This window comes from Ictalurus furcatus, chromosome 21 (assembly GCF_023375685.1).
Source record: "Ictalurus furcatus strain D&B chromosome 21, Billie_1.0, whole genome shotgun sequence".
NCBI lineage: Eukaryota > Metazoa > Chordata > Actinopteri > Siluriformes > Ictaluridae > Ictalurus > Ictalurus furcatus.
Genome location: NC_071275.1, coordinates 9,863,871 through 9,877,117, shown reverse-complemented (window position 1 = coordinate 9,877,117; position 13,247 = coordinate 9,863,871). Strand labels below are relative to the sequence as shown.

Here is a 13,247-nt window from a genome sequence, read left to right as displayed (position 1 = left end):
TATATATATATATATATATATATACACACACATTTATCTCCGAGTAAACTTAAAAGAGCATTGTAGCATTAACATTAGAGTATACTCTGCAATGACTAACAAATAGAGAAACGTTTTCTGAAAAGTTCTGAACAACAATCTTTTTTTACGCTCTTTTTCTCTTTCATCTTTTGCTTCATCATTTCATTACAAATCAAAAAAAACATGTCAAATACAGTTTATTACCAACAAATATCATTTTCTATTTCAGCACATATTTCAATTCTTCGGATCAGAAATCTCACCCAATCTTGTGAACCGTGAAAGGAGAAACAAGTGGATTAAACAGAGATCCGTTTATTACATCTACATCCAGATGTTTCTGTGCATAGCTGATTAACAGATTTTTAAAAAGGATTGAGAAGAAAATTACAGAATTGTGTGGTTGCATAAATATTCCCCACTCTGCTGTTTTTCCCTCCACTTCAGTCATGAGCGTGTAATATTGGTGAATTAGAGCTTTATTTTCCCTCTGGGTTTCCTCTGATCTCTCATAGATTTGTGAGAAGGTCGGCAGAGGTGTGTTTCTAATTTTCTCTAGAACCCTTGCTGAGAACTGCAAATTTCCACAATGACAATCTGATCATCAAATATACAGTATGAAGTAGCTGTATGATTACGACATGTTCGCACTCATGACTCGTTCATTTCTATGAACTGCTTTAAAAGTATTTAAACAGACAAATAGATCTAATCTAATTTAACACTTTAGCCACCACATATGTAAGTGTTACAGTTAATGCCTTTAATAAAGTACTCATTTAGAGTCTCATTAAGTTTTGAAGATTTAGCTTTCCTTATTTAATTGCTATTCTGGTTCATTTTTGTTTGGTCTGTCATAATAATAGTGACTATGTAAGGAATAAAACACTAGGAGAAGTGTCGTTATTGGGAAGTAATCAGCTGGATTGGATTACGAAGCCGAGTTGCTGTCACTACAATAAACTGAATTATTTTCCTTAGCAATTTGCCTACGATTGTTATTAATCGATTTTTATTTATTAAAGATGACACACCGTACTTTTTATCCGTTTATAGTCACGGTTAATATTGAGGAAAAACCTTGTGAAGTCCGGCTGCCGACTCCTTCCATAAAAGTTAAATAAACGTCTCCTTACAGAAAACATCACAATATCAAAGACATAGACTTTTTTAAAAGTGTGTTTATGTGGAGCACCCACTGTACAATAGTAAATCCTTTCTCCAGCAGTGTATATTTTATCTGTATGGTGCTTTTTTCCCCGGATAATAAACGCTCTGAATCCTAGAAGGCAAGCCGCAAATGCAAATCCTATTCCCACCAGTGAATCAGCAGTGACCCTTTCCTGCTTTTCTATTGATTGTCCATTCATTGACGAGCAATGATATGCTAGATAATGGAAGGATCCTCTTTATGTCATCTCCATCAAGTGAAACTCCATCCATGTCCCCAAATCTGAGCATACAAAGTCAGATGAGGACACCTGTCCAAAACAAACATGCTGTGGATTTGTATCGAATGTCAATCAAGAGCTGTTAATAGCGGCATGTTCTAAAATTGTGCACTTGGTGAAAGGAGGCCATTAGCGCACAGGGCCGTGAACGGTGACGTTAGCAAAACACGAGCGAAAACACGTGTGGAGAGCGAAGAGGACAAGCAGAGAGGTTTAGCGTGACCTTATTTCCATGTCCATTTTTAGTTCTGACTAAAAAGGGTGAGCAAGTGCAAAAATCCTGATGGCGCCACACACAGCTTTCTATGGCCAGGCATCCAAGGGAGCAAAATTGGCTGTGTAGGAGGGGCATACTCTCTCTCTCCCCTGTCTCCACTGTCACAGCAACTCTAGTGAATTTTGGGCATCTGTGAGCTCATGTATGTCGGAGAGGGGGATAGAGATTACTTTCCTTAAAGTCTGTTACATTGCTCTGTGATGCAGCAGTTCACAATGGCTTCAAGTGACTTGGAGTAAGCTTGTGTTAGCCCTCACCCTTGGTGGCTGTTGTCTGTTAAGTAGAGTATTAGCTAGCTGGGTGGTAATTGGCATATTCACCAAAAATTGGGAGAAAATGTGGGAACAAATGTACATGCCATACCCAGCACCAAGACAACAATGTCAAAATCAACTGAAAACAAGTTTCCGAACCAAATTTCTTTTCACTCGTGAGCTTCTCAGCCTCCAGACATGATTTGAAAATGGCATAAGAGGTATTAGAAATGTCGAAGAGCGTGAGGAAGCTTTGATGAACAATCTCAGAATATAAGAACCGAGTCAGGGCATAAGTCAGGAAGTTATTAGAGAATATTTATATCACATTCAAAAAGGGAGATTTTCATTTTCTCTGGTTATGAATATCTTCGAGATTTGAACACTTTTGTTAATCATAATAATGAAGGAACTAATTCCACGGTTCTCAAAGTGGTGTCTGTGATATATCCAGAAGGTCCCTGACTGTATTGCCTTTTTTTTTAAATCACACAGTGATGGTTGAGATTATTATCAATTAGTATCAGCGCGATTATGATAGTTATTTTATTATCATAGTCCAATCAACTGGCCATTTGAAAAGAAAGGGGTTCATCTAACTGCAGTTTTAATACAAACCAGGAAGTTAATATGATCCACAGTGGTCTAAAATTTACTTCTTGGTATGTTCAAGAATAAAAATAAATCTCTAATAGGGTGCACATTTGCTTTGTTGGTCTTAACATAAAACTTAGCATGAACTTAAGGGGTTCTTGGAAATTCTTTTACCCTGGAAGTGTTCTCATGGGTGGCTTTTAGTCCCACAGTCAATCTGTTCTTCATTAAAACGTAAAAAACTACACACTACACACATTTTTACGCAAAATATTCCTCATTAGGCATCGCTCCGGAACCCTGGCTGTGTCTGATATTGCTTTTCTGATATTGGACTGATTTGCCACCAGAGGGGGAGAAAAAAACAAACTTTCTTTTATATTGCTTTGTCAAACCTCTTCCGAGTTCTCCGTTCCTACTGAGCTATTTAAGATCCACAAAGTTCAAACGCATCTATTTCACATGGTCGTGTTTTGCCAGACTGGATCTCAATAATTGACTCTCGAGTTCAACCTCAGACGCCTCTTTTTCTTTCTTTTCCTTCCAATAGGCAATAATGCCTCTTATTTGTCTCCGTTAAATGAAACTCAACTGAGCAATTATCAGCAATCACCTTCTCGAGAAGCACCAACTCAGACGCCGAGGTGAATTATTATGAGTCATGGGTAAGGTAAGAGCAAAACAAAGAGCCATTTCAGCTCATGTATTATTAAGCAGATGAAAAAAAATTACTGAAAAAATGAAAATGATGAAAAATAAATATAGTTGAGAATCGGTTCAATATTGAGTATTATATTTACTATAATTTTCACAGTTCACAGTTTTTCATTCGGCGTGCCTGCTTGATTTTCAAGATAAATTTTTACAACTTTACTTTGTGTTGAATCTACAGAGCTGTAACACTTTCTACATTTAAGAATCTTTCATTCAGGAGTGAAACATACTTGAGGTATTGTACTTTACTGCTACACTTAGATATTATTTATTTAGTAAAGGGGTGGGGCTATTTGACTAAAATATCTTATCTCGATACTTCATATGATACGTTCTAGACATTTCTACTATACACAATATGTATCACAATATACAGTAAATTTGCACTCTTGGCAAAAAAAAAAAATGTTACCTTGAAAAAGATTCAGATCTTCCAACACTGAAAAGGCAGAAAATATAAATAAAATATGTAAAAACAATTTAAAGTTGTTTTTTATACAGAGTGCTAATATTGGCACCCTTGGTAAAAATGAGCAAAGAAGGCTGTGAAAAATTATCTTTATTGTTCAACCTAACAATTAACCTAACAATTGCAAAAACAGGTTTATTGAAAAAAAAAAATCTATGTTAAATATATAATAATTATTAGTACCCCTATGAATTCATATGAGAAAAATATATTTGAAGTATATTCCCAATGATATTTAAAAAAAATTTTTAGTATACCTGGGTGACTAGGAACAGGAAATTGTTCAACCATGACTTCCTGTACACAGGGGTATAAATATAAGGTAACAATCAAACCAAGGAATATAGCTGTGATGTGCAGAAAAAGGTTGCTGAGCTTCACAAAATGGGAAGTGGCTATAAGAAAATAGCACAAGCATTGAAAATGCCCATTTCCACCATCAGGGCAATGATTAAGAAGTTCCCGTCAACTGGAAATGTAATGAATCAACCTGGAATTGGACGTGTGTCTATATCGTCTCAATGCACTGTGAAGAGAATGGTTCAAGTGGCCAAAAAATCTCCAAGGATCACAGCTGAAGAATTGCAGATGTTAGTTGTGTCTTGGGGTCAGAAAGTCTCCAAAACTACAATCCGAAGTCACCTACATCACCACAAGTTGTTTGGAAGGGTTTCATGAAAAAAAGCCTCTACTCTCATCCAAAAACTCGAGCGTCTTCAGTTTGCCAGACTCTATTGGAACTTCAAATGGGATCGGGTTCTATGGTCAGATGAAACCAAAATAGAGCTTTTTGGCAATAAACACCAGAGGTGGTTTTGGCACACAGAGAGAGGTAGCCATATGGAAAAGTACCTCATGCCCACGGTTAAATATAGTGGTGGCTCTTTAATGTTTTGGGGCTGTTTTTCTGCCAGAGGACCTGGACATTTTGTTAGGATACATGGCATCATGGACTCTATCAAATATCAGCAGATATTTAATGAAAACCTGACTGCCTCTGCCAGAAAGATTAAAATGGGCCGTGGTTGGATCTTCCAGCAGGAAAATGATCCAAAACATACATCAAAATCAACACAAAAATGGTTTACTGTCCACAAAATCAAAGTTCTGCCATGGCCATCCCAGTCCCCTGACTTGAAACCCATAGAAAACCTGTGGGGTGAACTGAAGAGGAGAGTCTACCAGCGTGGACCTCGAAATGTGAAGGATCTGGAGAGATTCTGTATGGAGGAACGGTCTCAGATCCCTTACCATGTATTCTCCAACCTCATCAGGCATTATAGGAGAAGACTCAGAGCTGTTATCTTGGCAAAGCGAGGTAGCACAAAGTATTGACTAAAACGGTGCCAATAATTGTTGCACACCTATGTTTAACAAAGATATATTTTTTTTGATAAACCTGTGTTATGTTTGCAATTGTTCCGTGACAGCAGAGTATTATTGTGATATACAAATGTTCTGAAAAGATTTATTGATATTATTTCATTATATTGACCTGGTCTACGTGAGTGTCATTGTAATTGAACACTTGTATTTTTACTGAATCAAAGAAAAAAAAAGAAAGTTTTTTTACTCGTTGAATTTTTATTTAGACCTTCAAATTAGTCGTCCTCTCAACCAGGAAATGTCTGTATGCTATACACCGCATATATCAACAGAATGGGTGGATTTTATTAGTATCTCATCAACACTTCATTTTAAAACGCCTAATACAATTAACGATCAAGAATCGTACCAACTCGTCACCTACTGTGACTTGTAACTTCATCAGTTCAAAACATTTCCTTTAACTTTTTAATACTTTCCATTTATCTTTAAGAGTAGCCATTTTTTTAACTTACACTTTTAACTCATTTTGACACATTATCTACACTTTCACTTTGTTTTCTTGCTCTTTATTCAAGTCTTTCTTCTTGGGAGTCGTGAGAAGTTTGGCGAGTATGTCCTTGCATGAAAGTTAGCCACGGTAGCTAGTTGTCAAAGCAACTCTCATCTGGTTTATTCATACAGTAGTCTTCTACTTTTCTTTTCTTCTTGTAATTAGGTCGCATAGTGTTCATGAAGGAACTTCAGTCGAAATCTCCTTTTTAAGCACGGTGTTATTGTAATCCTATTCGACTGGGTTTACATCACATTAACGTGACGTGTGTGCATGGGAATGGGTATTTATAGCATAGTGGGGACGTAATTTAGCAGATAAGATGGGAATACCTGACAGTTTGGACTTTGTAATGACATTTGGCTTGTCTTCACGAGGAAAACTTCATTTTATTTCTTCCTTTTTTTGTTTACAGCTTCTTTCAGCAAAATTGAAAGATGTCAAAGGTTTCATTTTAGTTATTGAGTTCAGGAAGAAAGTTCTCACAAGGACAGTAAGACAAATATGTGCGTGTGTTGTGTGTGTTTGGGAAAGAAAAAAAAAGTTCAGACATGGTGTCTGCCAAGTCCTAATAAGTGACTTGTTTACTTGTTTGTTTGTTTTTGCAGTTGGATTTATTTTTCTCACTTCTAATCATCTAGTCTAATCTATAGCAGGGGTTCTCAAACTTTACAAGTGCAATAATAATAATAATAATAATAATAATAATAATAATTATAATTATAATTATAATTATAATACAGTTCTACAGACCTCTACAGAACAGATTTATGTTTATATTTTTGAACATAATCCCACTATTAAAAAAAAAAATCCTTCAAATATTAGGTTCATTATACAAATGTGCACAATTCTTAAAGGAAATTCCTGGATTTCCCACCCGAGAGAACACAATAGACTCCATGTTAACATTATTTTTATGTTTTTGAGTCATTGAGGTTTGGATTCAACTCGGTCAAGTTCACTATAAGAACAAATGTAATAACTTTGATAGTACTAACAAGTCATGTTTTCTACTTCTGTAACTACGTTACATACTTCACCCCTGGGAGATCCACTGATCTGTAGTGTGTGGTATCAAAATGCATCATCTATGTGGTGTGTGAGAAGAAGAAAGTAACAAATGCTCCACTGAAGTGCCAAAGTTTAAGTTCAAAAACCTTTAGTTTTGCATCCCGGTGCATCTTTATCTCCTCTACAGACAGACAGCATAATGAATTAGTCAACGATCAGCAGATCAACACACACACACACACTCATTCACAGACACTCCGTGACCTCTTCCAGCCCGGCATTCTCGAGCGTGACTAGCCTGTAAATCAAAGCAACAAGTTCCTGTTTCCGAATCACAGCTTGTAAGTTTTGGCACTGCAGTTTATACTCACAGGAATGGACGAGGAACGTGTGTGTCCCTGCTGCTGCTGCTGCTGCTGCGTACGAGGATGACACAAGGCCCTCCAGCTTCTTTGGCAACACTGATAAATCCACAACTGGAGGGTGTGTGTGTGTGTGAGTGTGTGTGTATATGTTTCAGTGTGATGGAGGTTGACACACACACACAGTCTGTCCCCGTCTCCACAGGCTGCTCCTGCACTGCCTTCCCTTCTGCTGCTTTTCATGCGAGGCCCTCCTTCCCCCCCTCTGCTGAGAGAGAGAGAGAGAGAGAGAGAGAGAGAGAGAGAGTGTGAGTGAGTGAGAGAGAGAGAGAGAGAGAGAGCGTGAGAGAGAGAGGCAAAAAAATGGCAACAACTGAAAATATGAAAGAAAAAAATACAGGAAGCAAATGTGTCTCTGTGAAGGATTTTATAATCAGGCTCAGTCTCCACCTCCGCTTGCCTCCCCGCCCCTATTGTTATGGCAACGACCAATAGCACGAGCCTGTGATCCTCTCACATGGGGCTAATGCAATATGGTTATGTATGTATATGTGAAGTGTGTGTGTGTGTGTGTGTGTGTGTGAGGTGGCTGTGGCTTCTCTAAATAGCAAATATGGCCAGTGGTGGCTGAAGTAACTGCTGTAGGCTCTGCATACACACACACATACACACACACACACACCTCATAAGTGCGGTTATAGAATAACATTTCTGCTTAATCCTTCATAAAGTGTTGATTCATCTCCTATAACAGCAGCTCTGAGAGTATAGTTTATTGTAACACTCTCGTTCTAAAACGTTATCGTTTCTATAGTAACAGCTCATTCACAGGGACTTGTACAGCTGCTGGTTCATATAAACAGATATGGTGTAGCTTTCTGTAAGGAGGCGTTTATTTCACATTCACGGAAGACATCTGGCTGAGGTAAAGCTCTAACTTTAAAGTTTTCTGACATGGGAAAATGTATACTTTGCAGTTTTGTTAACATGACAAGCTGCAGGTTTTTTTTTTTTTGATTGTTTGTTAGTTTTTTCGTTCACGAGAGTGAAAAAGAGGAAACAAGGCTGGTGTGGAAACATAGGTTTACAGCTGTTATGACATAACTGAGAACAGGAACTAAAGGACAGAGTTGACTAGACCACGTCGGCTGGCTCCCACATACAATCTGGCGTAATTGTAGAATAAAAAAATGTCATAAGAGTTGCGTACATGGGAGCTTGGTGAACTTCGCAGACGAAGCGAACCGACCTGTGACTGGTTGATGCAAACTTGGTGTGGCCAAAAGCAATTTATTCTAACATGGACGATTTTGAGGCATGGCTTCTTCTTTCTGTAGCCGCTGAAATCGTTAGGAAATTTGATCAGCGCCACCTGCAGTACTGGAGCGTTCATAAACTACAGCCAAAACAGAAGCTTACATAGACGTTCCACAACATTAATTCTAACTATAAATAGATGAAAAGTATCATGTGTCATTTTTTAATGAATAAAAATTGTAATTATTGGCAAATTTCTACTGTTTAAGAGTAATAAAACATTTCGGGACATGCTGTCATCCGAAAATAATCGACTTCTGGGTGGTAACAGTAACTCCGCTTCATCACACCACCCTGTGGTTGATTCATTTCTGATGATTTTCGGATTATTTTCTAATTCATTACAGCATTTTTTCCCCCGTGCAAAGCATCACAAGAGTCACATAAGCTGTAATGAATTAGTCCAAATTAGATATTAGCCAAAAAAAAAGGAAAAAAAAAAAAAAGCTAGTGCCTGGAACTGAATGTAAAAAAAATTCAACAATAAAAAGTGCCTTTAATCAAAAGATAGTGACAATGTTATTCATGTCATAAATAGAAATTCATTTATTTATTTATTTTCAAAATTATGCACCCTATTGTTGGATAAAAAAAAGTATAATTTATTTACAAAATGATGCCCCGAGAGCTACTCCCTTCCTCTGACCTGCGCTCTGATGAGCATGTTGGTTTGAAGCTCCACCCACTGTTTCCGGAGAGACTTATACTGTTTGTACACTTTTCTGGCCACAAGCTTCAGAATATTGAAGGTATTTAGCACAATGTAGTCATATTTTTTCCCAAAAATGTCTTCTTTTTTTTTGGTCAATGTCAGTCATATGATGTCTTTCTGAGAAAGTGAGTTTTGGCCAGGTTTCATAAGGAAGTGTACCAAACTCTCTAACGAAAGCTTGTTTGATCAGTAGGTCCATTACTGGCTCTGAGTAAAGTCGATTGCAAACGTTTGCATCCCCAATCCCCATGGGTGGAAAAAAGCTCAATGTACAATGGAGTCCAAAAATCTGAGACCAGACTGGAAATGTAATTTTAAAAAATTATTGGTGACATGAATAACCATGCGCTAATACCGGAATTAATACTTACTTAAAGATGAACTAATGATGAGTTAAAGCGTGTAAAGAGCTAACCTTAACTACGCACATAAACATCATTGGATGGTGCTGGATTACTTTCATAATTTATATTGATCCTTATCGAACGTAAAAAATGCCCTAATAATAGGATTATGAAAGTAATCCAGCACCATTCAGTGAAGGCTCATGCCATAGTTAAGGTTAACTCTTCATTAGTTCGTGATTAGTACATGCCTTAACTAATCATTAGTTCATATTAAAGTAAGTATTAATTCAGGTATTTGTGCATGATTATTCACGTACAGTTATTGCAAAGTGTTACTAAATGATATATATATATATTTTTAAATGTATGTAGAGCACACACAAAATAAATCAAGTAAAAATTGAAAGCATTTTATTTTTAAACATTTATTTGAACATCGATGCTTTTTGTTTAAAAACGTGAATATTGAGTATTCAACATTGAAGTATGCACTATTTCTAGGTCACTTTTTAAATGGAAGCAAATATGCTATATTGAATCCGATCCCTATTAAAGCACATGTTCAGATGACACTCCAATGGATTTGATGTAAAAATGTTTAAGTTTTCGACAAACTTGCAGAGTCCATGCAGGCTAGAGGAAATAAGAAATTCTGAAATTCATCGGAAAATTTCTAAGAGTCTACTTTTCACTCAAATTATAAAGAAACGTTTGTATTAAATTAGAAAAGATTGCCAAATTGAAGCAATTTCACCAGTGGCCTCAGAGGTTTGGATGCCACTGTACCTCAAAAAGAGATCTCCCAACTACAGAAAGAGACAATTCAAAGAGATTAAAAATGAAGAATAATAATAGTAATAGAATAAAAGCTGGAAAACAGCCAAACTAAAGAAGACATGACCTTCTCTGTATTCAAAGTGCCGAGGAATAATAAGGGGTGGATGTTAGATCCATGAGAAAAAAGTTGAAGATGAAGTACGGACAGTTATTTCCAATTTTTTTGATATCACACATTCAAAGCAGGAACTTTTTCAATTCATTCATTCTGCTTTTCCTAATTTGGGTCGAAGATGCAACATGCTGAGAAGATCGTCCCAGACTTTTCTATCCCCAACCAGATCTTCTAGCTCCTCCTTGAAGAACCCCAGACATTACCAACTGTGAGATATAAGCTTTCCAGCAGGTCCTAGGTCTGATCCGAGGTCTCCATCCAGTGAAAAATCTCTTTCTAGAGGGAGCCTAAAGCACCTTAATTGGGAAGAGCAGCAGCTTTACTCCGAGGCTCTTTCTCAGATTGCTGAGCTCCTCACCCTATCACGGACAGTACGCCCAGAGGAACCTCGTTTCCCATTTCTTTCAGTGCCTACCCACAGCTCATGATCATGGGTGAGGACTGAAACACCGTTTTTGTTAATTGCAACGATGAAGGAACTTTTGTGAAACTAAACCACTAATGACACATTTCTGATTAAAGTTTTGCACTCATCTGGATAAATATATTTATTTCTTTAAATCTGGCATGCTTTGAAAGCTAAAGTCGTCACGATGACTTCTTGAAAAGAAATAAAACTTCACGTGGGCGGTGGTGACAATTGAAAGCATGTGCGTATGCGTCTGCTGCTTATTAAGCATTTTGTCTTTTCTCTTCGATGCTTTAAGCACAGTAGAAACCGAACCCCAGAGTCCAGTGACCTGCCGAGGTCCAAAGCCAAAGCTCTAATAAGGGACGAAGGCAGCCAAGCATGTACAGAAATAACAGGAGAAGTGAGGAGGGAGAAGTCGAAGGGAGTCCAGCATCCGCTTTCATCCAAGGTTCCTAATTGAGGTTGGAACTTGGTGGAGGATTGGGCGAAGAGGTGGAGGGGGGTGGCTGTGTAGGCAGGGAGGAGGTCGAGCAAGAGGTGATGAATGTCCTCGGTGCTTTGAGGGTGGCTATTAGAGTGCATGGTGTAACAAGTTTGTGCCAAGTTGCAATTCTCTAAAGGCCCGGACAAAAACACCAGCACGGTTTGCATCATTAAATGTGAGGTTATTCTACAAGTGGAGAATCTACTGTACAAGTGAGCGTTTTTATTGCAGCAATACAGAAAACACACAAATGGCCTCAAATGTACACAGTACAGCGCCTTGCATAAGTAGTCACCCCCCCCTCCACCACCACCACACCCCCCCTTGAACTTTCCTACATGTTGTCCTGTTACAGCCTGGTACTGAAATTAACTTACTTACAGTATCTCACAAAAGTGAGTACACCCCTCACATTTTTGTAAATATTTGATTATATCTTTTCATGTGACAACACTGAAGAAATGACACTTTGCTACAATGTAAAGTAGTGAGTGTACAGCTTGTGTAACAGTGTAAATTTGCTGTCCCCTCAAAATAACTCAACACACAGCCATTAATGTCTAAACCGCTGGCAACAAAAGTGAGTACACCCCTAAGTGAAAATGTCCAAATTGGGCCCAAAGTGTCAATATTTTGTGTGGCCACCATTATTTTCCAGCACTGCTTTAACCCTCTTGGGCATGGAGTTCACCAGAGCTTCACAGATTGCCACTGGAGTTCTCTTCCACTCCTCCATGACGACATCACGGAGCTGGAGGATGTTAGAGAACTTGTGCTCCTCCACCTTCCATTTGAGGATGCCCCACAGATGCTCCATAGGGTTTAGGTCTGGAGACATGCTTGGCCAGTCCACCACATTCACCCTCAGCTTCTTTAGCAAGGCAGTGGTCGTCTTGGAGGTGTGTTTGGGGTCGTTATCATGCTGGAATACTGCCCTGCAGCCCAGTCTGTGCTTCAGTATGCCACAGTACATGTTGGCATTCATGGTTCCCTCAATGAACTGCAGCTCCCCAGTGCCGGCAGCACTCATGCAGCCCCAGACCATGACACCCCCACCACCATGCTTGACTGTAGGCAAGACACACTTGTCTTTGTACTTCTCACCTGGTTGCCGCCACACACGCTTGACACCATCTGAACCAAATAAGTTTATCTTGGTCTCATCAGACCACAGGACATGGTTCCAGTAATCCATGTCCTTAGTCTGCTTGTCTTCAGCAAACTGTATGCGGGCTTTCTTGTGCATCATCTTTAGAAGAGGCTTCCTTCTGGGACGACAGCCATGCAGACCAATTTGATGTAGTGTGCGGCGTATGGTCTGAGCACTGACAGGCTGACCCCCACCCCTTCAACCTCTGCAGCAATGCTGGCAGCACTCATACGTCTATTTCCCAAAGACAACCTCTGGATATGACACTTAGCACATGCACTCAACTTCTTTGGTCGACCATGGCGAGGCCTGTTCTGAGTGGAACCTGTCCTGTTAAACCGCTGTATGGTCTTGGCCACCATGCTGCAGCTCAGTGTCAGGGTCTTGGCAATCTTCTTATAGCCTAAGCCATCTTTATGTAGAGCAACAATTCTTTTTTTCAGATCCTCAGAGAGTTCTTTGCCATGAGGTGCCATGTTGAACTTCCAGTGACCAGTATGAGGGAGTGTGAGAGTGATGACACCAAATTTAACACACCTGCTCCCCATTCACACCTGAGACCTTGTAACACTAACAAGTCACATGACACCGGGGAGGGAAAATGGCTAATTGGGCCCAATTTGGACATTTTCACTTAGGGGTGTACTCACTTTTGTTGCCAGCGGTGTAGACATTAATGGCTGTGTGTTGAGTTATTTTGAGGGGACAGCAAATTGACACTGTTATACAAGCTGTACACTCACTACTTTACATTGTAGCAAAGTCTAATTTCTTCAGTGTTGTCACATGAAAAGATATAATCAAATATTTACAAAAATGTGAGGGGTGTACTCACTTT

The 13,247-nt window shown here is 38.8% G+C and overlaps 1 protein-coding gene across 1 annotated transcript in view; it reads right to left on the bottom strand.

Annotated features, from left to right (window-relative positions):
• cdk18 (cyclin dependent kinase 18) overlaps positions 1–7,664 on the bottom strand; it is a 61,847-nt gene extending 54,183 nt beyond the window's left edge. Inside the window, exon 1 of the mRNA XM_053652411.1 lies at positions 7,045–7,664. The gene's annotated coding sequence lies outside the window, so the exon portion shown is untranslated. The remainder of the gene's footprint in view (positions 1–7,044) is intronic.
• Positions 7,665–13,247: the final 5,583 nt, after the last annotated feature.